Source organism: Nansenia antarctica, assembly GCF_963989245.1.
Source record: "Nansenia antarctica genome assembly, chromosome: 20".
Taxonomy (NCBI): Eukaryota; Metazoa; Chordata; class Actinopteri; order Argentiniformes; family Microstomatidae; genus Nansenia; species Nansenia antarctica.
Window position 1 is genome coordinate 11,713,570 of NC_137693.1, and position 27,640 is coordinate 11,741,209.

The 27,640-nt window shown below is 41.4% G+C and overlaps 1 pseudogene across 1 annotated transcript; it reads left to right on the forward strand.

The window, feature by feature from the left end:
- The first annotated feature begins 2,791 nt into the window (after positions 1 to 2,791).
- Positions 2,792 to 15,965, forward strand: LOC308174737 (myosin-4-like; annotated as a pseudogene). The gene is made up of 32 exons: positions 2,792 to 2,998; positions 3,295 to 3,438; positions 3,686 to 3,842; positions 3,962 to 3,989; positions 4,198 to 4,315; positions 4,621 to 4,713; positions 4,789 to 4,852; positions 4,944 to 5,042; positions 5,293 to 5,396; positions 5,679 to 5,817; positions 6,200 to 6,318; positions 6,730 to 6,879; positions 6,978 to 7,148; positions 7,417 to 7,720; positions 7,967 to 8,031; positions 8,143 to 8,230; positions 8,366 to 8,483; positions 8,603 to 8,726; positions 9,122 to 9,258; positions 9,449 to 9,704; positions 9,850 to 10,092; positions 10,426 to 10,602; positions 10,889 to 11,034; positions 11,284 to 11,374; positions 11,661 to 12,050; positions 12,165 to 12,291; positions 12,572 to 12,690; positions 14,050 to 14,246; positions 14,631 to 14,814; positions 15,037 to 15,202; positions 15,431 to 15,555; positions 15,773 to 15,965. The product of its transcript is annotated as a myosin-4-like (transcript).
- Positions 15,966 to 27,640: the final 11,675 nt, after the last annotated feature.

Below are 27,640 nucleotides of genomic sequence, written 5' to 3' on the forward strand. Positions count from 1 at the left end.
GTGAACAAGACTACTGCCAAAATACCTCAAATATACTCGACTACAGTTTCACTGGTAAACTAATATATTTAATTACAGCACTGAAATACATGTTTTGGTAATCATTTATGTATTCCCATGTGTAATGTATTGTGCCATTTGTGTTGTTATCTGTTGTGTCTTGTGTTTATTTCAGTAAACATGTATCTGTTTGTGGTTGTGCCCTGAGTAGAACAATGTATTAGTTGGGAATGCCCTGCAGCATCATCATACTGACACAAGTGACATGCATGTCAGTCACCGCCACAACAGATAGTCTACGTGAAGATCTTTGCCAGACATTTAAGCGCAGAAACTGCAGTATTTTAAGTTAGATGATATACATGACTTTGTACAAATAACAAACAACAGGGCTACATTGTACAAACAACAATGAAAACATAAAAAAAACGTATTTTATAAATGTTCCCGCAATCCTCGCTCAGCTCTCTCATTTCCTCTATAGGCCACAGCTGTTGCCTACAGTTACAGGTCAGAATGGCAGAATACCCTGTGCAGTGCCTGTAATATATTTAATTCCAGTGCAGTGCCTGGCGCAGGGAGTAGCTGTCTGATTGGAACGCACCCTCAGAGAAATGATGTTAATGGCAGATTTCCCATTTGAATGTCTGCATGGTGCGAATGCTCTCTACACACAAACAAGCCAAGTGGATTTGCTCTAAGCCCTTACAATGGCACAGCTTCAAGAATGAGGTTGTAGAAAATAGTTAGCTGCTACACAATCAGTGAAAACGTTTATAACAATTAGCTTTGGCTGCAGAGATGGGAAGAGCACATACAGTAGCAGCCTTGCTGGTTTGCTCCTCCTGATCTTCAACCACAGTTCCCTTCTCCACTTCCCTTCAGCTCCCCCCTCTGGTTTAGTACACATGTGATGGGAGATACTGAACCCCTTGCAGGGCTACGCTGGTCAGTATCGAAGCCCAGGTTAGCACACCACGGCTTTGGACCGTATACCCCTCTTGATGTCAACAGCAGCAGCAACAGCTCTGATAATACACTACAGGGGACTCTCCAGCTGTTCCCTTCTGCTCTCTTCTGGGCCTCTGGGGCCTCATTTATAACCACTGCACACTAAATAGACCCCAGCACGTGTGTGCTTAGCTCCACGCAACCTTCTGACCATATGTACGTTTGTGAGAGGGGCTACAGAAATGAAATATTTGGTATTTACAGCTTCAAAGTTGAAGGAGTTTCAAGTTTCACGTTTTTATTGTTACATCACATTACACAAGTGTAAGAGAGTAAAATGATTAGGCTTGGGTTCCTTGACATTGCAGCACAAGACAAATAAGGCAATAAGGCGAGATACCGTAAGTCAAGATAAATACATTGACACTATAACAATAAGTGAGACAATTGGATAAGTGATAAGTTATGGGAGACAATTATGACAGGACACCATTTAGCATTACAAACAGTAAACCATATTATTTTAGTAGCAGTGCAAAGATTTAGAAGAAGAAGAAATATAAAAGAGAAGCAAAGTTTTATTAAAGGCTCATTCCAGCAAAAGAAAAAAAGGATTTATATCCAATTGTAGTCATTTGGACTAAAGCAGATGAAATTAGCATCCCCAAAGTTTGAAAAAAGCAATATTATCTTTGATCTGGAAATACAAGGATCTGGCCTGAGTCTGAATTGCTTGGAATTTTTTTCACAGAGAAGGAGCTTTCATCACATCCTTGCTCGTTAACATCTTACAATAACCGGTTGATCTCAGTTTTCTTATTCTTATTTATTATACTATAACTGAAATCAGAGACATTTGAATTATCTGGTCTTGGCTTTAAGAGATGAATATCACATTGGAAAATCAGAAAAGGGCATAGGGATACAGCTATGTCTCTCATCCAATCCATCTCCTCTAGCAGTGTGGTCCATAATTAACTTCTGCTTGGGTAGCACTCTGGAACCAGATATAAGGAGTCTGAGACCACAACATCCACAGGCAGATCCCACCTCTGTGGTAAGACCCTCCACCTCCTTACATGATTTCACTTGTCTTATCTATTAGCTCTTATCTGATGCTTTGTGAGAGTTGTTGATACTTCATATTGCAAGTCCTGCATTCTATTTGACAGTAAAGTGGCAAGTGTGATAGATAAATAAAAATATGTTTTCTTGTGAAATCAAGTGGGCATGTTTATACCAAGTGGACATTTAAATGTGCAATCTTCAAAATGTTCTGGTCAAAATTACCTTGTTTGGCTCTATACTCCAAATGTATGAGGTTACAGTATAGAGTCTCAGCTTTTTAGCTATTTGTGTACATATTCGCTTCACCATTTAGAAATGACAACATTATAGTATCCCTATTTCATGGCACCAAAAGTATTTGGAAAACTGTCTTGACTAGTGTTTCTGGTTTGTCAAGTATGTTCTGTCACATAATGTGAGAAACTGTGGATAAAGTGTGTTGTTATTTATAAATGGTGAATCCAATATTGCTTCAGCGTCCCAATAATTATGGAGGTCATGTATGTAACCCTGTCTTCACCCTTTATATCATTCTTCTTTAATTGTCTTTCTTTTCTTTTCAGCTGACTGTGTTTGTGGAACATTGGGTTACCATAAAGATACGATTTCATCTGGGTGGAGAAAAGAAGGTGAGACATGGTTTGAGTATTCACATTATTAGAATACATTCTGTTAAATATACTGCCTCTAACTCTGTTGACTGGGGAGGGGTTAGTAGTACAGACTCAAACATGTTTGTTTTTTATTCTTTCTTTCCTAGTGAGCCGCCACCATGAGTACGGATGCGGAGATGGCCATTTATGGCGCAGCTGCCATATACCTTCGTAAGCCAGAGAGGGAGAGGATCGAAGCTCAGAGCAAACCCTTTGATGCTAAGAACTCCTGCTATGTGACTGACAAGAAGGAACTGTACCTCAAGGGTCTAGTTGTTGCCAGGGATGGGGCAAAAATATCGGTGAAAATTCTGGACACAGAGGAGGTAAGACTATTACCAAACTGCAGCTTCCATAAGCAGGATAAACCTTTCAACACAAATAGTAAAACAATTAATTAATAGAATCTTTGATCAAAAAGACTTAATTTCCCCATTAATATTCAAGTACAGTGGAGCATAGCACAACAATGGTATTGAAATACAAACAAATCGATTTCATGGATTATGCTTGTAACAACAATGACAAAAAAAATGTATGATAAATATTCTATTTGTTTATCAGTAAAAAGTTATCCATATAGTGTTGATTTGAGTATTATCTAAATATCTCACTGTTTCAGACTAAAGACTTCAAAGAAGATGACATCTTGCAAATAAATCCTCCAAAGTATGACAAGATTGAGGACATGGCCATGATGACCTACCTGAATGAAGCCTCTGTGCTGTATAACCTCAAAGAGCGTTACGCAGCATGGATGATCTACGTAAGAGACACATACACATCAGTGAACACCAGAAACCTTGCATGCATGGGCAAACGCATAAAACAAAACATACAGGGCCGGTTTCACAGACAAGGCTTAAGACTAATCCTAGACTAAAAAACATCTTCAATGGAGATTTTACATTGAAAGTGTGATTTAGTCCAGGACTAGGCTTAAGCCTTGTCTCCACATTCCAGCTAATCTGACTTATTCTGGCTAATTCCCATATTTGATCCACTTTATCCAGACCTACTCTGGGCTCTTCTGCGCCACAGTGAACCCCTACAAGTGGCTCCCTGTGTACGACCAGTGTTGTGTGAACGCCTACAGAGGGAAGAAGCGTATGGAGGCTCCACCCCATATCTTCTCTGTCTCTGACAACGCCTTTCAGTTCATGATGACTGGTACGAGCTCTCATGGATGGATGGATAGTTAGATGTGTGACTTTAAGATGATGCCTTGAATGCACTAATATACCAAAGTCCAGTGAATGAGTATGAACAATGTGTTTCTTTGCTTGCAGATAGAGAGAATCAGTCCGTCCTGATTACGTAAGTTGTTCACTAACATCATACTTTCCAAAACTGTTTCTTTTGCAGTATGTTGGGTATTAAGAAGTCAATATTGAGTAACTGAGTGAGAATTGAGAACATTAACTTATTATAAAAACAAGTTAAAGCAATGCCATTTTCTTTTCTTGCTTAATGAATGCTGATATGATCCTAACCCTAAACCCCTCTTTCTCTGTCTATAAACCAGTGGAGAATCCGGTGCAGGAAAGACTGTCAACACCAAGCGTGTCATCCAGTACTTTGCCACCATTGCTGTGTCTGGAGGAAAGAAGGGAGAATCAAGTGGGAGCTCTGGTAAAATCAAGGTAAATTGTGCTTCTGTGTCACAAAGTAGAGTAGGTTGAGGTGAATGATTGAAAACACATCAACTTTTCTCTAATTTCTTCTAGTTTGACAGAGGATTTGGGGTGGGTATATGTGGTGTTGGGAACCAGTAGAGAACCCTGGGCCTTAGAGTGGGAGCCAATCACATTTCAGTCAAAGATTTTTCATGAGGTCTGTACCTCACTACAGCCACCTTCTCAGCTAAAAGGAACACATGTTGTTGAAAGAGACATGAAATATAAGAGATTTTCAGTTACTAACGTTTTAGCAACTTTGTCTCATTCAGGGGTCTCTTGAGGATCAGATCATTGCAGCTAACCCCCTGCTGGAGGCTTACGGTAATGCCAAGACTGTGAGGAATGACAACTCATCTCGCTTTGTAAGTATGAGGGAAACACTTTGGCAGTTCTACTTTTTTTGTTGACTGATTTCTAACCACCCTGCTCCACTGTAGGGTAAATTCATCAGGATTCACTTCGCTACGTCCGGCAAACTGGCTAGTGCTGACATTGAGACCTGTAAGTTGGTATTAGTCATTTCTCCATACTTATTCTACAAAAATTCTTTTGCAATACTTTACACTTTTCTCTCCCATGATTTCTCTATCAGATCTGCTGGAGAAGTCCAGGGTGGCTTTCCAGCTTCCTGATGAGAGGGGTTACCACATCTTCTACCAGATGATGACCAACCACAAACCTGAGATAGTTGGTACGCCAAAGTAGAGATCTGGGAAAACTAGCTGCACACAGAGAACAAAACAGTAGCTGCTGCGCAGAGATGGTATAAGAATTGCACTTTGATTGAGTTGATGAAATGTGCCTGGCGGGGGGAATAGGTAAAACAATCCATTGGTTATTGAGCACATCTGTCATTGAGTATAGTATGTATTGAGTACAAGTGGTCCATATATCTACATGTGTTTGATTTAACAGACAACTTTATTCTCTGTTCTCCACAGAAATGTGCCTCATCACCACCAACCCCTACGATTTCCCTATGATCAGCCAGGGGCAGATCACTGTGGCCAGCATCGACGACAAGGACGAGCTGGACGCCACAGATGTGAGTCACGCAAAGGGTTTCTCTTTCTATCAATGATTTGTTTTGGAGTACCCAGTGTTAATGACTCCTCTTATAGGAGTTCATATGGCATCCACAACAGTCTCCTGTGTAACATTGTTAAAATCCTATTCTGCTGCTAGTCTACTAGAGGAATAGAGAAGGCTGACATTTCCATCCATTGTGCTAGATTTAGAGCGTACAGAGCCGTACTCTGACAGAGTGAGTTTGTCTTCAATTCTTCACTGTTTTCTTCCCATCTAACATTAAATCCCTCTCTTTCAGGATGCCATTGACATCCTGGGCTTCGTCGGTGATGAGAAAGCATACATCTACAAACTGACAGGTGCTGTCATGCAACATGGCAACATGCATTTCAAGCAGAAGCAGCGTGAGGAGCAGGCCGAGCCAGACGGCACAGAGGGTGAGTTCCACCTCTGGCCCCAAACATGGAAACAATTACATTTAGAACATTTGTTCCTCATGAAACATCAGAATAGCTGATCACTCATAGACAGACTATACAGACCCTCTACCAATTATTAGAAAAAAGTTATTTCAAATACATATATTTCATTTTAGCTACCGTGTAAATTGTCTTTGTCATTTGTCATTAATCAACTATACTATGTTTGTCATTAGATTTTTACATCTTTGTAAGCAGAGCTCTTCTGAGATCTTGCTCTCAGTAGGGTTAGGTTTAGCCTTAACCCCAGCCTAAATAAAGGGTTAGGGTTAGCCTCAACACCTGCGTTTTAATAATATGGCTCTGTTCTTGAATCTGTTGTTGCTCCATATCTTTCCAGACGCTGATAAAATCGCTTACCTCCTGGGCCTGAACTCAGCCGACATGCTTAAAGCACTTTGCTACCCCAGAGTGAAGGTCGGCAATGAGTTTGTGACCAAGGGACAGACAGTAGCCCAGGTAGGGATTCATATATCATTGTTTAAATTCATAACATACTTCTCTGCCATAGTGAACAATCTTTTGATTTGTATTGGTTTCATAGTGCTTGAGTATAAAAGTGCCACTCTGTGGTTCAACAATGATAAGAAAGCATAAAACACAATTTCCCAAATCAGTCAACAACAGTATAAAATAAAATAAAACAGCCCCCCCACTCCCTCCCATCTCTGATATCAACACAGAAAAAGAAAAACAAACAAACAGCATAACTCCCTCTCCCCACAACACTTGTATATAGTTTCGATGATTCAGTGCCCTAATCTTTAAACCATAAAACCCCTGTAATGTCCCTACCACCCTCCACCTTCATCACCTCAACTACACATGGTCAATATCTCATGTATTAACTAGAAGTATCATTTTTTACAGGTAAATAATTCCGTGATGGCTCTGGCTAAGTCCATCTATGAGAGGATGTTCTTGTGGATGGTCATCCGTATCAACGAACAGTTGGACACCAAGAATGCAAGGCAGTTCTACATTGGTGTGCTCGACATTGCCGGTTTTGAGATCTTTGATGTGAGTATGTTGTCAGGAAAAGAAAACAAGTTGCGACTATGAAAGATTACAACAATGTATGTCGAAGAGATTCCTTTATTCTGAAATTCCATCAACAGTACAACAGCATGGAGCAGCTGTGTATTAACTTCACCAACGAGAAACTGCAACAGTTCTTCAACCACACCATGTTCGTCCTGGAGCAAGAGGAGTACAAGAAGGAGGGCATCATCTGGGATTTCATTGACTTCGGCATGGACTTGGCTGCCTGCATTGAGCTTATTGAGAAGGTAAGCAGCCTGTGAGGATTATACTATTTAATGATGGGTGTCAAAAGCACACTTAATAGAGGTAGGAGTTTAAACCTTAAAATCCTTAAAACCTTAAAACCTAAATCCCCTAACCCTAAAACCTAAATCTTACTGTTAGTAACTCAACGTGTTAGTACTTGTTTAATATGCTTCCGCGACATGCATGTCATCAAATAAAGTTGACTATTGAAGTAAAGAACATGTAAATATGAACATACTAATTTAATTAAAATCTCTTTTTGCACAGCCATTGGGCATCTTCTCCATCCTTGAAGAGGAGTGCATGTTCCCCAAGGCTTCAGATGCAACCTTCAAGGACAAGCTGAACACCCAGCATCTTGGTAAAACCAAGGCGTTTGAGAAGCCCAAGCCTGGCAAGGGCAAGCAGGAGGCCCACTTCTCCCTGGTGCACTACGCTGGCACTGTGGACTACAACATCACTGGCTGGCTGGACAAGAACAAGGATCCCCTGAATGACTCTGTGATCCAGCTGTACCAGAAGTCCTCAGTCAAACTGCTGCCCCTCCTTTATCCTGCTGCTGCAGCTGAAGGTAACATTAGCATCATGTTAATAACTAAGCATTAGTATGATAATTAGCATTAAGCCAGTAGCCATTAGAATAGAATACTTAAAAGATTAGCTACAATAGAATTTTGAAGGGATTTCAAGTTGCAGTCTTTTTCGTCTTTTCAATATACAGTACCAGTCAAAAGTTTGGACACACCTTCTCATTCATGGTATTTCTTTCTTTCTTTATAATTTTCGGATTTGTAAAATGTTTTACTCTTTGAAAAAGATACAACAAAGAAGGGAGGCAAGAAGAAGGGAGGTTCCATGCAGACTGTCTCCTCCCAGTTCAGGGTGAGCTTTAGTCCTGCCTGCCAGAGTGTCTTTTGAAAATTACTATCCTTTGAAAAAGTGTAAATTAAGTCTGAGTTATAGTGAGAGCACTATGGTTTGTAACCCTCACAGGAGAACTTGCAGAAGCTGATGACCAACTTGAGGAGCACCCACCCTCACTTTGTGCGCTGCCTGATCCCCAACGAGTCAAAGACTCCAGGTACAACACAGAGAGACATATTAAGCCGATGATTAAACTACCGGTACTGATCATTACTACAAGTCCACAAGTCTTTAATATATACATTATTTTATAGGTTTATTTAGGGGTTAAGATGCATTTTGTGTTTTCCAGGTCTGATGGAGAACTTCCTGGTTATCCATCAGCTGAGGTGTAACGGTGTACTGGAAGGTATCAGGATCTGCAGAAAGGGCTTCCCCAGCAGAATCCTCTATGCTGACTTCAAGCAGAGGTAACACACACAGACACACACACACACACACACACACACACACACACACACACTGCCCTTCCTTGACAAAATAGGCAATAGCTTTGAGACTAACGTATTTAACAATTCTCCCCATACAGGTACAAAGTACTGAATGCCAGCGTCATCCCTGAGGGTCAGTTCATGGACAACAAGAAGGCTTCTGAGAAGCTGCTTGCGTCAATTGATGTTCCTCAGGATGAGTACAAGTTTGGACACACCAAGGTCAGTGCTCAAATTCACCCAGGAAATGTTACCACATAACAACACTAAAACGTTAAAAAGTTCTAAAATTAGAGCTTATGAGCAAAAACGGGTCCTATGACAGGTCCTTGGAGCTATATTAAGAGGACAACAATATTACCCACACTGTAAAATGTTCAAAGTTGTAAGAACGCAGGCTTTAGATAGCGTTAATTCCTTTTTGAGTGCTTTGTGTTTGAGGGGTATGTCTATAGCTAATCTGCGATCTGTTCTTTAAAATATCATGGTGAAAATACATGCATTTCAATGTTGGTACAACCAAGTCTAGTGGTGTTGAACCACCCATTCCGACATTCTTATATGTATGTCACAGTGTCTAGCTCCTCCATTTGACATGTGTATTTATCTGTGCTCAGGTGTTCTTCAAAGCTGGTCTGCTGGGTGTCTTGGAGGAGATGCGAGATGAGAAGTTGGCAAGTCTGGTAACCATGACTCAAGCTCTCTGCCGCGCCTACTTGATGAGGAGGGAGTTTAGTAAGATGATGGAGAGGAGGTATGGGATGGAAGATAATCTTTTTAGCACTATTCATGATCCACCTGTATGTGCTACATTATGAATGCATTTACAGGCAATTATATAATATAGCCTGGGTTACTTTACCATGTAACCTTCTTATCATTGAACCGTTCAAAAGCATAAAACTCACTACACCACATTTGCCTTCCTACTTGCCGTCAACCAGAGAGTCCATCTACTCCATCCAGTACAACATCCGCTCATTCATGAATGTCAAAAATTGGCCATGGATGAAGGTCTACTACAAGATCAAGCCCCTGCTGCAGAGCGCTGAGACAGAGAAGGAGCTGGCCAACATGAAGGAGGACTTTGAGAAGTGCAAAGTTGCCCTGACTAAGGCAGAGGCCCGTAAGAAGGACCTGGAGGAGAAGATGGTATCTCTCCTGCAGGAGAAGAATGACCTTGCCCTCCAAATTGCAAATGTGAGTGAGCGACCAGCCTCACAAAGGCACACACACAAAAACATTTCATAGATTTGTATTGATTTGCTGAGTGCCCTTGGACGTGAATCAGATTATATCTGCATACACTGAGTTTTGAAGCCTTTTTCTTCCCTTCTGAAACTAGGAAGGAGAGTGTCTGAACGATGCTGAGGAGAGGTGTGAGGGGCTCATCAAGAGCAAGATCCAGCTGGAGGCCAAACTCAAAGAGACGACTGAGAGGCTGGAAGATGAGGAGGAGATCAATGCTGAGTTGACAGCCAAGAAGAGGAAGCTGGAGGATGAGTGTTCTGAGTTGAAGAAAGACATCGATGACCTGGAGCTAACTCTGGCCAAAGTGGAGAAGGAGAAACACGCCACTGAAAACAAGGTCTCATAACACATACAAACTACAATCTGATCAAACTGTCAATGTCAAACAATCAATGAATCCAAACAATAACTAAATCCAAGTGATGTTGGTCCTGGAATGAGAAGATGTGAAAAAGGAAGAGTTCAGCAGCATAGCACTGCCCACATTCATAGCATATTATTCTGGACTCTTCATTCTGTATCTGATATGAATTCATTGTATACACTGCCATCTAGAGGATCAATTTATGCTAAGATTTGCAAGCTACATTATATGCAATATAAACTGCATTTCCCTTTGTAAGATGAAATGACAAAAGACTATCTCTCTCTCTGTTGTGACTGTGTTTAGGTTAAAAACCTGACAGAGGAAATGGCGTCTCAGGATGAGGCTGTTGCAAAGCTCACCAAGGAGAAGAAAGCCCTCCAAGAGGCCCACCAGCAGACACTGGACGACCTGCAGGCAGAGGAGGACAAAGTCAACACTCTGACCAAGGCTAAGACCAAGCTGGAACAGCAAGTGGACGATGTGAGTGGGCAAAATAAATAAAACTAGTATCAACCAAGATTGTAATGGAAGAGAAAAGCTTACTGTTTTTCATACGTTAAAACACACAAGAACATGCAACAGTCAATAAGGTGGGAATTATTCGATGGCTGTTATAGTATGAAATCCAAGGTTCGTCATTTAGTTTGAGACAATCATCATCAGGAACCTGCGCTGTGGCTTATACTCTCAAAGGCATTACTTTATCAACTACATTGTTTAATCATTATTTAGATTTTGATAACAAACATGTGTGTTTATTTTCTAGCTTGAGGGTTCTTTGGAGCAAGAGAAGAAGCTCCGTATGGACCTAGAGAGAGCTAAGAGAAAGCTGGAGGGAGATCTGAAACTGGCCCAGGAGTCCATAATGGACCTGGAGAATGACAAGCAGCAGTCTGATGAGAAGATCAAGAAGTAAACGCAAACATATTGTTGAATGAATGAAGCTGTTTTAATGTAGTCATGACAAATGACTAAAAGCTGTATTTGATATAAACTGAACATTAATTCCTTTACATTGTTCCAATAGTCAGAACCATCATTGTCTTGAAACAAAACAGATTTTTTCTTTTATTGAATTTGAACAGATGTCTTTCTATAAACCAAAGTGAACGTTACAATAGACTTTCCGTTAAACGGAATTAATGTGTTTGTGTTCTTTAGGAAGGACTTCGAGACCGCCCAGCTTCTCAGCAAGATTGAGGATGAACAGTCTCTGGGTGCTCAGATGCAGAAGAAGCTCAAAGAACTCCAGGTACAGAACAGGACCGTCTGATAGCTCACGACTGACAACAACATTTTCAGGATTGCTACGAGAAACAGTGATCAATTCATCCTCCTGTTAGCACTGGGGGTTTGCAATGGTTCAGTTGGTTTAAGCATGACACAACACCATACAGTACATTCTGTATGTTAACTGTAAGTTGCTTTGGATAAATACATCTTAATAAAAAAATAGTAATTTGTTAACTATTATTTTGTGAGCTTTGCTTTGAGTGTGCTGTAGATTTCATCTCTTTGTTTGTGTCTCCCTATTGTAGGCCCGTATTGAGGAGCTGGAGGAGGAGATCGAGGCTGAGCGTGCTGCCAGGGCTAAGGTGGAGAAGCAGAGGGCCGATCTCTCCAGGGAACTTGAGGAGATCAGTGAGAGGCTGGAGGAGGCCGGAGGTGCTACCGCTTCTCAGATAGAGATGAACAAGAAGCGTGAGGCCGAGTTTCAGAAACTGAGACGCGACCTAGAGGAGTCCACCCTGCAGCACGAGGCCACAGCCTCCGCTCTGAGGAAGAAGCAGGCAGACAGCGTGTCAGAGCTCGGGGAGCAGATTGACAACCTGCAGCGTGTCAAGCAGAAGCTGGAGAAGGAGAAGAGCGAGTACAAGATGGAGATTGATGACCTCTCCAGCAACATGGAGGCCGTCTCCAAGTCTAAGGTCAGTAGCAATGTTTGGATGGAGCAGCGTGTGAATTCAAATAAAAGTGGAAAAGAAGAAAGCTTGGCACAAGATAATCATGTAAAGTAATAATGGTTTATGTTTCACTACCAGGGCAATCTGGAGAAGATGTGCCGTACTCTTGAGGATCAGCTGAGCGAGATCAAGACTAAGAATGAGGAGAATGTGCGCCAGGTCAATGACATGAGCGGACAGAGGGCCAGACTCCTGACTGAGAACGGTAACAATGATACACACTGTAGAAGTTCATGTAGTAGCAGCTTACCCACCCCAAATCCTACCCATAAACATAAGTTAACAAACTGACCATGAATCAAACTTGACACAAATTAGAATAGCATTGGCAAGATAACATTCTATTACAACAGCACATAGAGAAAGTTTATATATCCTATAAACTCAGAAATATAACTGACCTTACTCCAACAACAACAATGAACATTAACCAATAGAACTTTGTGAACAGAGACCCCATTAACAAGATGCTCTGTTCCCCACAGGTGAGTTTGGTCGCCAGCTTGAGGAGAAGGAGGCCCTTGTGTCCCAGCTGACCAGAGGCAAACAGGCCTTCACCCAGCAGATTGAGGAGCTGAAGAGACACGTTGAGGAGGAAGTCAAGGTAAGGAACTCAAAATAGAAACCAACGAACACATAGTTTTAAACTACAGCTTCATGTTGAATGTGATTATGCCACCCAGTGACTTCTAATATTTATCAGTTAATAAACTTTGAAGTTGAATGTTTTGAAACGCGATTGGGTGACTTCTAGCGCAATGAGCGTAACCTGGCAACCTACTGGACGCAGCACACCAGTAGAGGCCAGCGGACCGCTGTCTTGGTAGCGGGACAGTGATTCTTTTGTCGACAACGGTACATATATATCTATATAACCCGTCCACAAACTCAGTTTCTGTAAAGAATAGTTAATGAATATGAAAGTCGTTGGACAACTCGTGTTGTGTTTGCTGGTCGTGATGGCGGTTGGTCTGCAGCTAAAATGCAAAGCGGCAACGGCTCAGCCAATGGTGAAAACCAATCTGCTTCACACAGAGGAGAGGCCACAGTGGAACTCATGGATAAAGATGAATGTGTTTATGTTGAATCGGATGTGTGACATGCAGAATCAACTTCACACAAAACTGGAGATGTTGAAGATGGTGAGGATAATGTAGGAGGAACTGTTGGAGTGTGTCTTGTGTTTCGTATGTTTCGTTCCCATTTGGCTATGGTGTGCCTGGATTCAGTGTACAGTGCCTTCAGACACTTTTTCTACATGGTGTTGTATTATAGACATCATTTACAAATAATTGAATTAAAATAATTTGCCATCCATCCACACGATACTCTAAAATCGGTCCTTAAAGGCATGTGATGGAACCCCCTCCAGAGAGCAACACTGTGGTGGAAGACTCCGGTTTGCTTATACAAGGTGTGATCGAAATCATCAAGGTACATGTACACATTGCAAATATTTGCATCTCGAGGTTTATCGGTACAGTACAAGACGACAGTCACTAAACATCTGCTGCGGCCCATTTAGCTCACGGCTTCTCTAAGGGAATGTGACAAGACTGTGGGTTGTAGCGGGATAACACAGCTCGTTATCATGGAGCTCATCGCTCTGTTCTCTCTCTCTTTCTCTCTCTAGGGGGAACTCTCTCTCCCCCTCGCTCTCTCTCTCCCCCCCCTCTCTCCCCCTCGCTCTCTCTCTCCCCCCCCCTCTCTCTCTCTCTCTCTCTCTTCTCCCCCCCCCTCTCTCTTCTCTCTCTCAGACTAAAGCTTCAAATTCAATTTGATTCAATTGAAATTCGAATTGTCACATCACTAATTTATACAGTTCTAACTGTAATATTTAGTCTCTACTCATGTCTCTCTCTTTGTCTTTTTCTTTTTCAATGACACTCTTACATTATTTCTCCTACTCCCTTTCACCTCTCTTCCCCCTATCCCCTGTCACCTCTTCTATTTCTCTCCCTAGGCTAAGAACGCACTGGCCCACGCTGTCCAGTCTGCCCGCCATGACTGTGACCTCCTGAGGGAGCAGTTTGAGGAGGAGCAGGAGGCCAAGGCAGAGCTGCAACGCGGCATGTCCAAGGCCAACAGTGAGGTGGCTCAGTGGAGGACCAAGTACGAGACTGATGCCGTCCAGCGCACTGAGGAGCTGGAGGAGGCCAAGTGAGTCACACAACCCCCTTATTCACCAGGGTTGGGAGGTATTTAATTTCTGTTCTGCTCATTCTGGAGATGAGTTGACACACTTAAATCAAATAATATAAAGGGGACATTTCATACAAAAGGATTTTTTTCCATTCTATTTAATCCTAAATAGAAAAGGAGTTCTTTCCCAGATATACGTTTCAATGAAGCCAAGTGAGTCACACATCGAAAGCAGTCTATCCCACAGGTTACAGGTTGACAAAGAAAGGAAACCAGAATGTAGAAGTAGTTATGAGTTACTGTATACTGTTTCTCCCATCACCTGTAAGAGCCAGATGTGCAGACATTCTCTGACACAGTCCCTCAGAGGTGATGCTTTATAATCCCTCATCTGTCTAACAGGAAGAAGCTGGCCCAGCGTCTGCAGGAGGCAGAGGAGACCATCGAGGCGACCAACTCAAAGTGTGCCTCTCTGGAGAAGACCAAGCAGAGGCTGCAGGGAGAGGTGGAGGACCTCATGGTTGACGTGGAGAGAGCAAATGCTCTTGCTGCCAACCTCGACAAGAAGCAGAGGAACTTTGACAAGGTGTGAAATAACTAAAGAAATCAAATCAGATCTTTTTTTTTATTCATTCTAGCACCATATCGACCTCTTTAAATGGATATGATAAATAGGGTGTATTGTTAAATCATATTTTATATTTTTTTTTATACATATTGCTTATTACAAAAGGCCCAACAATTAGCTAAAGGACAGATGAAAGGAGAAAGTGAAATCCTAACCCTAAAATCACATGAATTTCTCTAGGTCTTGTCAGAGTGGAAGCAGAAGTTTGAGGAGGGCCAGGCAGAGCTGGAAGGAGCTCAGAAGGAGGCTCGTTCTATGAGCACGGAGCTCTTCAAAATGAAGAACTCCTATGAGGAGGCTTTGGATCAGCTGGAGACTCTGAAGAGAGAGAACAAGAACCTGCAACGTGAGTCAAACACCAGCAGTTTTATTTGGCTCATGATGAAAATAAACATGATGTCTTATTTCATCAAGCTATGTATGAGTGACCATATTCTTCCGAACAATGTTCAGATTGTCTATAACGCTTCGCCAGACAGAACAAACAATTCCATTTATTATTGTCATAATTCAATATGAACTACAGTGTGTTCAAAGAAAATCTCCGTTCTTAATGACGTATTTCTGTTTGCAGAGGAGATCTCTGACTTGACTGAGCAGATCGGGGAGACTGGCAAGAGCATCCATGAGCTGGAGAAGGCCAAGAAGACTGTGGAGACAGAGAAGTCTGAGATCCAGACTGCGCTTGAGGAGGCTGAGGTAGAAACTAATGCAGTTTAATAATGGTCATTTGGAAAATCCTTTCATGTAAGCTTTATTGTCGAGGTTAGTCTCATTGAGAACATTTTTTTTTAATACCTGGTCCCCATATCCTGCATACAGTAGCAAGCCCCTTTCCAGGATAACCAATCGTTAATGAGTACCAGTCCACTAGTCTCCCCCTCAATCAACATGTGACTACTTTGGTTTTGTTCAGGGTACACTGGAGCACGAGGAGTCCAAGATTCTGCGTGTGCAGCTGGAGCTAAACCAGGTCAAGGGTGAGGTTGACAGGAAGCTGGCGGAGAAGGATGAGGAGATGGAGCAGATCAAGAGGAACAGCCAGAGGGTGATTGACTCCATGCAGAGCACCCTGGACTCAGAGGTGAGGAGCAGGAACGACGCCCTGAGGGTGAAGAAGAAGATGGAGGGAGACCTGAATGAGATGGAGGTCCAGCTGAGCCACGCCAACAGGCAGGCAGCCGAGGCCCAAAAACAGCTGAGGAACGTCCAGGGACAGCTCAAGGTAAACATTACCCTTAACCATACATTTCAGATCAGATAATACAACCCATTATTAACCTTAACGATTAGAAATAATATATATCAGAATAAAGTAGACTAGAGTATATAAAAGAATAGAAGGGTTATGAGATAACACAATGAATGCATCCTGTACCGATCCAATCGGCCTTCAACAACAAGTTTTAATACTTTACTCTTTGTGAATCCCAGGATGTCCAATTGCACTTTGATGATGCTGTTCGCGCAGCAGACGATTTGAAGGAGCAGGCAGCCATGGTGGAGCGCAGGAACGGACTGATGGTGGCTGAGATTGAGGAGCTCAGGGTTGCTCTGGAGCAGACAGAGAGAGGCCGCAAAGTGGCCGAGCAGGAGCTGGTGGATGCCAGCGAGCGTGTGGGACTGCTTAACTCCCAGGTATAGGTGATTTCTAGGCAGTCTCATCTTACCCACAGTGTGACTTTTGTATGCTTTCTAGAAATATATTTCCAGCTAATCATTGGGTTTCCTCATACAGAACACTAGCCTTCTGAACTCTAAGAAGAAGCTGGAGACTGACCTGGTTCAAGTGCAGGGAGAGGTGGACGACACTGTGCAGGAGGCCAGAAACGCAGAGGAGAAGGCAAAGAAGGCCATCACTGATGTAAGTCCCCATATTCAAAACAAAACCATACAATAATTTTTTTTGTCTGCAATGTAGAAGTCTTTACAGATCAACCCGAACCCGAAAACTTTAGAACAAGGTAAATGGCAGATTTACCCGAGCGGACCTGATAAACAGCTCTGATCACGAGAGCGTTGCATATACAATTGTCACCATCAAACTTATCAAAAGCTGCACTACAGTCTCGGTGCCTCTGGCCATGTGCACCATCACACAAAGTGATACCAGATAGTGAAAGAGAGAGCAATGATGGGTGAACACACTCACTATATTTTGGCTTTTTTCCCGATTCCTACATTGACAGAAGATATGTTCCACATCATAACATCACACATTTCAAAACCATCACGTCATAATATTTAGTCATGTTCATCATGTCACATCCAATCATTTACTCCAACTTCATGGTGCGTGCATCAATTACCTCTCCAAGCATCACAGACCACTCTGGCACACTGAGGAGGCCTTATTTACAGAGGTAGACCGAAACAGAAAATTAGACTTCATTCTGGTTAGAGATCCACCGGTCCATTCAGAACAGGTCCATGTCTTTTGACCCGTAAAGACCTCTACGCCATTGGCCAATTGTATCTGGGCTGATCACATGATCTGTAACACATTGCGGATACCATTTCAGGCGGCCATGATGGCAGAGGAGCTGAAGAAGGAGCAGGACACCAGCTCTCACCTGGAGAGGATGAAGAAGAACCTTGAGGTCACAGTCAAGGACCTGCAGCACCGTCTGGATGAGGCTGAGAACCTGGCAATGAAGGGCGGCAAGAAACAGCTCCAGAAACTGGAGTCCAGGGTGAGTTTTTTTTTTTTACTTTCAATAAACTTTTGTTCACAAAGTCTATCTATATTAACCTCTACTTCTTTCCAATAACTCACGACTGATTTCACTACCTTAAACACACAGCTGTATTCCCTCCATACAGGTGCGTGAGCTTGAGACTGAGGTGGATGCTGAGCAGAGAAGGGGTACAGATGCAATCAAGGGTGTCCGCAAGTACGAGCGCAGAGTCAAGGAGCTCACTTACCAGGTAAGGGTAACAGAAACACCATCAAACATCCTGGTACAGCACCGGAATGCAATTGAAATGGGCATTGACTTTCTTTGGTTTCTTTGACTTTCTCCCACAGACTGAGGAGGATAAGAAGAACGGTGCCAGACTTCAGGACCTGGTAGACAAGCTGCAGCTTAAAGTGAAGGCTTACAAGAGGCAGGCTGAGGAAGCGGTGAGTCACATACTACCAGTCAAATATTCTTACAGCATATAAGACACATGGTTTTGTTCATAGTTATCATACATGACCAATTTTGGTATCCATAATGTACATCGCAAGTAACTGTAAAGTAAATAATACACACAGTGCTTCCTTCGCTACAATACCATCACTATAGGAAATAAGTAAGTAAGTAATTAATATAACTAATATAATTTTGGTTTATTTGTTTTGACAACATTGTAGGCTGAGTATTATTGTCTCCCTCTCCCTCTCTCATTCTCTACCTCTCTTTCTCTCCCAGGAGGAACAAGCCAACACCCACATGGGTAAACTGCGTAAGGTTCAGCATGAGATGGAGGAGGCAGAGGAGCGTGCTGACATCGCTGAGTCCCAGGTCAACAAGCTCAGGGCTAAGAGCCGCGACTCTGGAAAGGTACAAAGCTGCTATGAAACCTATACCTGACTCATGTCCCAATATGACCTCATCAACAACACCATTTCAGGTTCAGTGTACACATCGAGGTCAATATTGACTTTTACATTCACAACTGTCTTGGAAGTCACTGACAAACTTATCACTTGTCCTAAACAGTCTATTGTGTTCTTTGAAGTGATCATGTATAAGAAGTTCATGAATGTTTATCGCTTATTTTCTTTCTCTCTTTTCACAGGCCAAAGAGGCTGAATAAACAACACCACACACTCTGGGGTGCACCGATTGTGAAAACATAAAATATGATTTTCATGGGGAAATTCTGAGCATTCATTAAAAAACGTTCCTTTGACTTTGTGGTCATTTTGTCTATGAATTGTGGCACAAATAATGTTTCAGGAGATTTATGAAGGGCACTTGGAAAAAAAACACACATTGATTTTCCTTAGCCCTCACATTGAGTATCAACGGCCTTGAGTGCCACACCCTGTTCTCTCTGCTATCCTCCAGCAGGCAGTACTGCAGCATTTGGTCTCAGACCAACAGGTTCCAACATAGCTTCTATCTCCAGGCCATAATAGTTTTGAACAGTCACCCGTAGCTGCCCAGCTCACTAGTCAAAATTGTATTTAGACAATCACAGCTTACCCCTGTTTAAATAGCTACCCAGATTTAGAAACCCCTACAGGAGAAAGACATCCTGAAGTGTGGATGGGGACTATGCTGCACATCACCACTAGGCAACATATCTCCAGGTATGTTAATCATCTAGCCAAGTGCAAGAACACCAGCTCTGCTCTTAACACCAGCCCAGAGAAGCTTCTGGAGACACAACAGCTGTGGCAGATACAGTCAGTGTCTCATTCACACCCCTGCCACCTGCTACTGTCAACCCACCACTGGTAAACCCATCCCAGGATGCCTCTGCAACCCAAACAGTCGAGAGGATCGTACAGGAGTACATACAGAAGCAGCAGCAACAAAAGAGAACCAGGAACTGGCCAGCGTGTGGCCAGCCCCCAAGTCCCGCTACCTTGGTGATGGTTCCTCCATTCACTTTTTTTTATTATTATCAAACTGGAGAAGTAAAGTACTTCTAGTGCTCTACAAATGTCTCCCAGACATACGCAGTAGAAGGCCTAGTCAATTCAATGATGCCATCTGAGGATTTTACTGCCACTGAATTCTTCAACCCGGAGCTGAAGCTTTTGAAGCAGAGGGTGGCAGTGTTGCAGAAGACAACATAGGAACAAGAGAAAAGAACAATTCAAGAGCAGCAGCCTCCGGCCCAATAGTCCTCAAGCATGCTGGACGCCCTGGTGTGGCAGGAAAATACACCCACTGCCCTGCCAAAGTGGTTTCTTTGTACCAGGGCATGGTAAAAGAGATGACCTGGACAGAGATCCTTTTATGAGAAAGAGAAGCAGAGGTGGATGGTGGAAAAGGGTTACCGCAGCCAATCACAAAATGATCTCTCAATAACTCCAGGGGTTTAACTATGAAATCTTTAAATATCCTGGACGAGCGCCCAATATGTTACAACCCTGGCTCAAACGGAGGCAACATAAAGGACACAAAACAACCATGGTTTAAATGTAAAAGTAACGTATTTATTAGCTTAAAATAAGGAACTAAAGGGAAAATGTGATGGTTGGCAAAGACTGCTCCACCAGTGTCTTCCAGTTGAATGTGAGAGAGGGAGTGTGTGGTGGAGGAGGAGCTTTTGTTTATTGTTGATATAATGTAACATTACACACTATCACAAGTAAAACATGTCAGAGAACCTAACCAAGCTCATATAAACAATTTGTATTCACATATTCAGCAATGTTACACTTGCCCACAGTTTCCAATGGCCTCAAGTTTCCATGACTAAAGGCATACGTCAGCATGTATTCAGTATGTACTTCTGAAAAAAAAAAGCTTGATCTCAGATTTCCAGTATGCTCACCATGCAAAACAGCAGAGACGTTTATGAGCCAGCTATAAATATAATCGACCGTGGCAGAAAGGGATGCCTGGGGGGAAGCCACAGAGTCCCAGTCAAAAGCACATGGCACTGAGTGTTAGAAGCTACTTCTAGACAGCTCACAAAGAATGCTTTACAGTAGAATTTAATTTGTAACAAGTAATCATTAATCTACTTCTAACAGCTACGCTTGACAGCTCATGAAGAAGCCGAGGCAATCCTTTGCAGTAAAATTAAATTGGATCGAACAAGTAATCATAACTTATATTTCACAGCCTATTACATACTACACTTTTGTGGTCAACATAATGGTCGATGTTAGTGGGCTGGATTGCAAGACTAAATAGCTGGCGCTCCTTTCATGCCGACTTTAATGAAACTTCCCGCTGGGACCATATATACTGAAAAATGTATGCACTCACTTTGATAAAAGCTAAATGGTATATCATATTAACATGTGGTATCCACAGTGACATAGAGGTCAATGCCAAGATCATTCAGCAATTAAGTGAACTGAAGGTTGGCGGTTCGAACCCTGGCTGGCCACATGTCAAGGTGTCCTTGGGCAAGACACTGAACCTGTAAGGGAAAATTATTCGTTTGATGAGACATTTTGTCATTGCTACTCTTGAAAACGTCACTGAGTCAGACTGTCTGGGCAGAATCAACATACTTAAACGACCTCAACCTCTTCTACAATGAAAAACAGTTTCTCTACTTCTCAGTTTCTCTAAACTTGACATTGGCTAGTCAACACAGACACATGTAAATGATCACAAAGACCTAATTGCTCTCTTTTCTCTTGACCTGCACCTAGGGAGACTGAGCAATCTAGAGCAGTTCTAGGCCAGTACTCTGAAACCAGACCAGTTCGTGGCCTTTGTGTCCCTTTTCCACCTTTGTGTCCCTAAGAGAAAGTGGGGGTCAATCCCCCATAACCTCTTCATAATTGGCATCACAGCTAGCCCCTCCTCATACAAGAAGTGCCTGTGATTGGCTTGAACCTTACCTGATGATGGTTGGACTGATTACCTGTGTATAAAAATCCATGTTTTCCCCTCTGTCTGGACTTTCTGTGGGTTTGACTGACAGACTCTGTCTGTCGTGCTGTAAACTGTTCTCCTTTTGCAAAAGATAATTAAATACCGTTTCTATACAATTCTATACAAGAAACCAGGCTACCCTTTTCTATTTTCTGGTGGTATTTGAACATGTGGAGTGAGTTTTACCATCTTCCTCAGTTACACTCACTTCACCACAGCAAACCCAGCTGTTTAGCTGAGACCAACCGCATATCTTAGTAATGGCTCCAATAAAACATATCAGTTGCAAACAGCAGACATTCTCTGTGTTCCACAGTCTGTGGTGTCGGTAAATCAAAACATTTAAAAAATATCATTGATAAAAAGGAGACATTATTTGCCACAGGGCTGAGCCCTAAATGTCCATATTCCCTGATGCACAGGTCAAATAGAAGCAGGTCTGCTTTGATCTCTACGAGGGTCATATAGCACTCACAAATGACCCAAGTCTGTGCTGTGACGCATAGATGTATTTCTGACTCCTCAGTTTCAGAACATGACCATATTCAGCCCTCCGTAGACTGAGATTAAAATATACACTGTACGCTGCAGATATCACAGGTGGAGGGCAGCACTTAATTCTGACCATGTTAGTCGGCAAAGTTATGTAGCTCGGAAAATAAGATCTGAATAAGACCTCTCCAAGGTCTTTCAAAGGACTGCCTTGGTGGAGCCCTGCCACTGCATGTGACATTTCACCATCCCAAATTAGACTCTTTGCTGTGGAGACATTTCAATGGATTCAAAAAATGCTGCGGCAACAGATGATGCCTCTAACAAACTCACGCTATCGGTGATAACTCACTTCTTAAAGCACCCATAACATATCTAAAAGAAAAACAAATAATGTAAATATACTCAATGACAGTTTAATGTGCTTGTATCACAGCTGGCAGTTAACAACATATATACATATAATTCCACAATGCAGTTAAGGGTATTGAGATGGTTTTTAGTAATGTATATTACAAATACCTTCAAATAAATGCTGACAATCTGACCTCATTTCATTGATTTAATGGCCTAGGCCTACTGTAGCATTGTAGCCTCAGCCTAGACTACACACAGCACTGAAATAGCTACCTACCACCACAGCAGCTCTCTGGCAGGAGAGGCCCATGTTAATGCATTGTAAAAATGTCTTAATTTCATAGTTTATTATTATATTGTGTATACAAACATGTCAATGTTACCTAACACAAACTAGCGACCAGTCATACACATCCCATACATTAACTTGTCATTTACATATATCCAGTATTTCAGACATTAGAGAAATACAATCATTGTAGGCAAAAACAATCTCAAAGCTCTCCTCAAAACAACCATTGAAGAGGATTGCTAGCTATCAATTTCCATTCAATCTTTAACACTGTCTCCTGCTAAAGCAGCAATCTATTTCCATTGCTTCTTTTTAAATACACAGATGGCATGTTTTGGATTGTTAATATGGCCCTGACTAATCCCTGGAGTGGAAACATGAAACATTCCATAAGTTAATGTCATCCAGTAACTAACTGAACCGGCATGTGGTGCAAGCTACTGAGGAGTTGATAACATCACAATTTCACTTGTTACATGGCGATATGGCTATGTGCTTCTTTTCAAAGCAGCTTGTTTACTTGTTTTAACCTGAGTGGGCATTTTGAATGTATTCCTCATGTTGTTTACAAGGAGTTAGCGAATGAAAGTTGTTTTGATCCATCTGGAGAAAATCCTGTTTGGAGCAGTACGTTTGTTTGAGAACTGTGAGTGATGCTGTCCAGTGACCAGGATGTGCACATTTTGTTCTAGTAGACACTTTTGGCCAGTAGAGGGAGCCATAATTGAAAGTCTGACTCACTGACTGAGTGTGGCTTTGCAGGAGCATTATCCTCCCTCTATTTCCATGCCAGATCGAAATGTATAGATTATGTTTGCATTATAGTACACTATAAGCCTAAAAGCCCCAATGTGTTATTATTGACGCATTATTATTATATCACTGTTACCATGTTGCCCATATCCACAATTATCAAAGTATGTTTGCATTAATTTCAGACTGGGTTCGAATCCTACCTCAGGACACCACTCTCAAAAGAAAATTATTGATGAACTAAATGTTTCACGTAACATGCTGATGCTGATGCTGATGTATAATTAATTTAATTAACGAAAACATGACATTTAATGTCACTATTGGTTTTATTTTACAATGTACTGTACCTTAACAGTTTACCGTGGTAAGACTCGGCCCCCGCCCCCACCTGTGGTGTATGTCCCCACCTGTCCTACCCGCTGTACATACCGTATGTTTTGTTGTACTGTTCTTCCCATGATGGATGTATGTTTATCTTGTAGATAGTAATAGTTATTTGTCTGTATTATCTTGTAGATAGTACTAGCCAGTGGCTTTCTTGGGTTTTTATCCTTTTAGTTGACCTTGTATGTAATATGTACTTTCATGTACCTACTTCTGCAAACCTTCTAATAAAGTTTTCAATCAATCAATCAGACTGCAGTGGATTTACTCATACCCAAATCTCATCAGACACTGTAGTTCAATACTCAATTTGCAAAACTTACTTTTTATTTTTTATCTCTGACCATATCAAAATGATAAACATTCTCTTTTCCCCTCATGTTCAGTAAGGACAAGTTAAGCAAAAGACAACACACTTATCCAACTCCACATTTGATTTATTAAAAGCATACACACACACACACACACACACACACACACACACACACACACACACACACACACACACACACACACACACACACACAACTGCTAAACCATGTAAATGACAAATAAACAGATCAATTAAAACTTGGTTGTATGTCATTAAACAAAAACAAAAGTTGCAAGTAATTACAATATATACTGTGTGTGTGTGTGTGTGTGTGTGTGTGTGTGTGTGTGTATTTTCAGTATGGAATCAAAACATTACTTCCCCTTTTCAGGTGTGTGGAAACTCTGTCCAGGTCATCTCTCTCACTATGCCCTGTGAAAACACTACAAATAGATACAAACATAATATGGAATAAAAGAGATACACATGTACTGTACACATAGTAGAAATACATTGTAAATTGTATAAACTCCACATTTACACTTAAATGGTCCTATAATATAAATTACACTTGTTGGGGGGGGGGGTTATTGAATGACAACATTGTGGGCACTGCTAAGCAGCAGTCATTATCATTGGCAACAATGCCCACTGGAATGTAAATGTGTAGCTGTCACACATTACGATGTACAGTGATGTGTAGTAGTGCCAGGCTATTATTATGCAGAGCTGTATAGACTGTCACTGCAGTAGTATCTCAAACACTAACAGGGACTATCAATAGCTTGCACGCAACACCTACTGTACATGTCCCAGTTGTAGGAAATCTATGTGCATTTGTTTATCGCTGTAGAATATTCTGTCTTCAGGTTTGGTTGAGTAGACTATCATTTTGCAGTGTACTGTATTTCACTATGCACTGTACTGCCCTGTTTATGTAGTATCGGCTCTAGATAGATGATCACATATATACACTTTAAATGAATGTGCAATAATACTATGTGCAATATGACAACCCTCGGGTACATAAGGTTCAGAGATAGGAAATGTTAGGATATGTATAGCATAGCATAGAGTACAGCACAGTGTTTTATTTGTATAGTATAGTATAGTGGATAGTGTATATAGCCTTTATTTATGTAAACCAGCTCTTTTCCCTTCTTGTTTTTAGTATTTTTTTCCTAGCACCAGGGGAGCCCCCCCTCCCAAATTTCGTTGTATGGTACCTGTACTATATTAATGACAATAAAGACCATTCATTCATTCATTCATTCATTCATATAGAGCATTAGATACATATTTGTAAAAGTGACTTACCTTTATTGGCGGTGAATTGGAAGTAGAGCTTGAGCCTGGTAAACTATACTGTGACAGTAATACGAGAATGAGAATAACAGTCAGTTTGAAGACAAAGAAAACGGGCTGAATGCAAGACAATTGTCAGACTCGATTCCTTGGAGAAGACTCTGTCAATGACTGGAGCTCTCTGCTTGCTGAAGTATTGAAAGTCGGAACAGCGCCACAAAACCAACCAGTGGTCAGACATATATTACAGCACTAAGGTTTACCCATAGACAATGCATGGGAACAGTTACCATAGAATGGAAAAGTGCTGATTGTTACTATCAATAAACTTAAAAAATATATATAAATATACATTGTACACTGAGAGTAGCAGGTTGAATTGCTTGTGCTGCTATTGTTATACTCACTATTCACAAATGGTTTGTAACACCAGACCTAGTCGCAGATCGGTGTATATAGCCTTTATTTATGTAAACCAGCTCTTTTCCCTTCTTGTTTTTAGTATTTTTTTTCCTAGCACCAGGGGAGCCCCCCCTCACAAATTTCGTTGTATGGTACCTGTACTATATTAATGACAATAAAGACCATTCATTCATTCATTCATTCATTCATTCAGATCTGTTCTGGATCTAATCACCATAGCGGGTAGGAAAGCTGTCTGTGTCTCAGAACACTGTCTGTCTTTTGAACATAGCTCAGGCCTGGATAGCTAGCGAGCTCTCTACTCCATTCATCAATTATTGTTATTGAAGCTAGTGTCACTGTCCCAGTCTCTGGTCCACATATGAAGCCTTAATTCAACCATATTATACTATAACGGAAAAAAGGGGTGTCGATTTGATTGCAAACAGGGTGTTCATTCATCTGTGACAAAGGACAGAACACTTAAACACGTAAAGGGGTGGTGATGAGTCTATACATGTGTAAACATGGCAAGTGGCCAAGAATGTAACCAATAACTGTCATCATTATAATCCAGTACACAAATCAGTCTGTCTTGAAACCCCTCTACAGGCGTTTGACACGCATGTCAGTAGAAGTTATGATTCATGGTAATATGAACTTATGGTAATAAGACTAGGCCTAATTTGTGTACATTTGTTTACCGCACTAAGGTTTCCAAATTAACCGCCATCATTAACGCGTTCACATTGACAGCCCTAATCATAATCAGAGATTACCATGACAACGAAGCTGTCTGCTATTGTTGCTTTTTTTTTAGCATGATAAAATTATTTTAAACAAATATTTGTATTTCAGATTTGAAACTGGTACTGGTACAAGTAACGTGAGGAGTCGTTGATACAGCTGAAAACCGATTTCTGAAAATAAATCTTCTAACCTGTGTTGGCACTGTCTCTGTAACTGTAAGTGTTGTTGACATTGTCTTTGTTTCTGGGATGATGGGGAAAGCAACATAATGAACACTAGACAAACATGTACAGTCTTTTCCTTTCCTCAATCTTGCTGTTTTAATTGCCTTGTTGCTTCCCTTTCCTCTTATAATTTCCTCTGAAGAGAGGCCATGGGTAAAAGACATTCCAAAAAATAAGGTTTTTAGTGAAGCTTTTGATTTCTACGTATTATTGAAAACCAGAAGCTCCCTCATAGCTCTGCCTGTTATCAGAGTTGGTGGAGTCATTAACAGACACGTTGTCAGAATCATATTTCCTGCTGAGGAGAGGGTGTGAATTAGAGAGTGTGAATGATTTAAACCTAAAATGTTATTTTAAGCCAACAACCAAAACATTACTGGGATAGTAGCTAGCCAGTAGTATAATGTCTAACAACAATTAAGCTCACCAGCTGCAATTAGCCTACAAATACGTTTATTGCTGTTTTTAATAGATTGGCTATCTGGCTGTGTTTTAAGTTGTTGATTAGTAGTTTGTGGGATAATTACTGTCTGCAGGACTGCTGATAGGTGGGAAGGGGCTTACACCTTTGCTAGGCAATGAGCGCTACAATAGATCATACCATCAACAACATCTCAACAAGACTAGTACAACACAAATACAACATCTGGAACATGGACTTCAAGCCTTAGAAATTATGAGACTAGAACACCGATTGGACAAAACCAGAAAGGATCACAAGTAAATCTGACTGGATAAGAACATGTGACATCAGACACCCTCAAGGATTGTATAGTAATACCAGAAAATGGTGAGTGGAAAATGGTATCATACCTACTGTTACAATTAACCAGTCTTTAAAATATGATCCAATTTAATACACTTTAAGGCTTCACAGATCAAATATGATGCAATATGAAGGTTGGCAAAAGGGCTAACATTCAAAACAGCAGAGGCCTTAGACATTCAT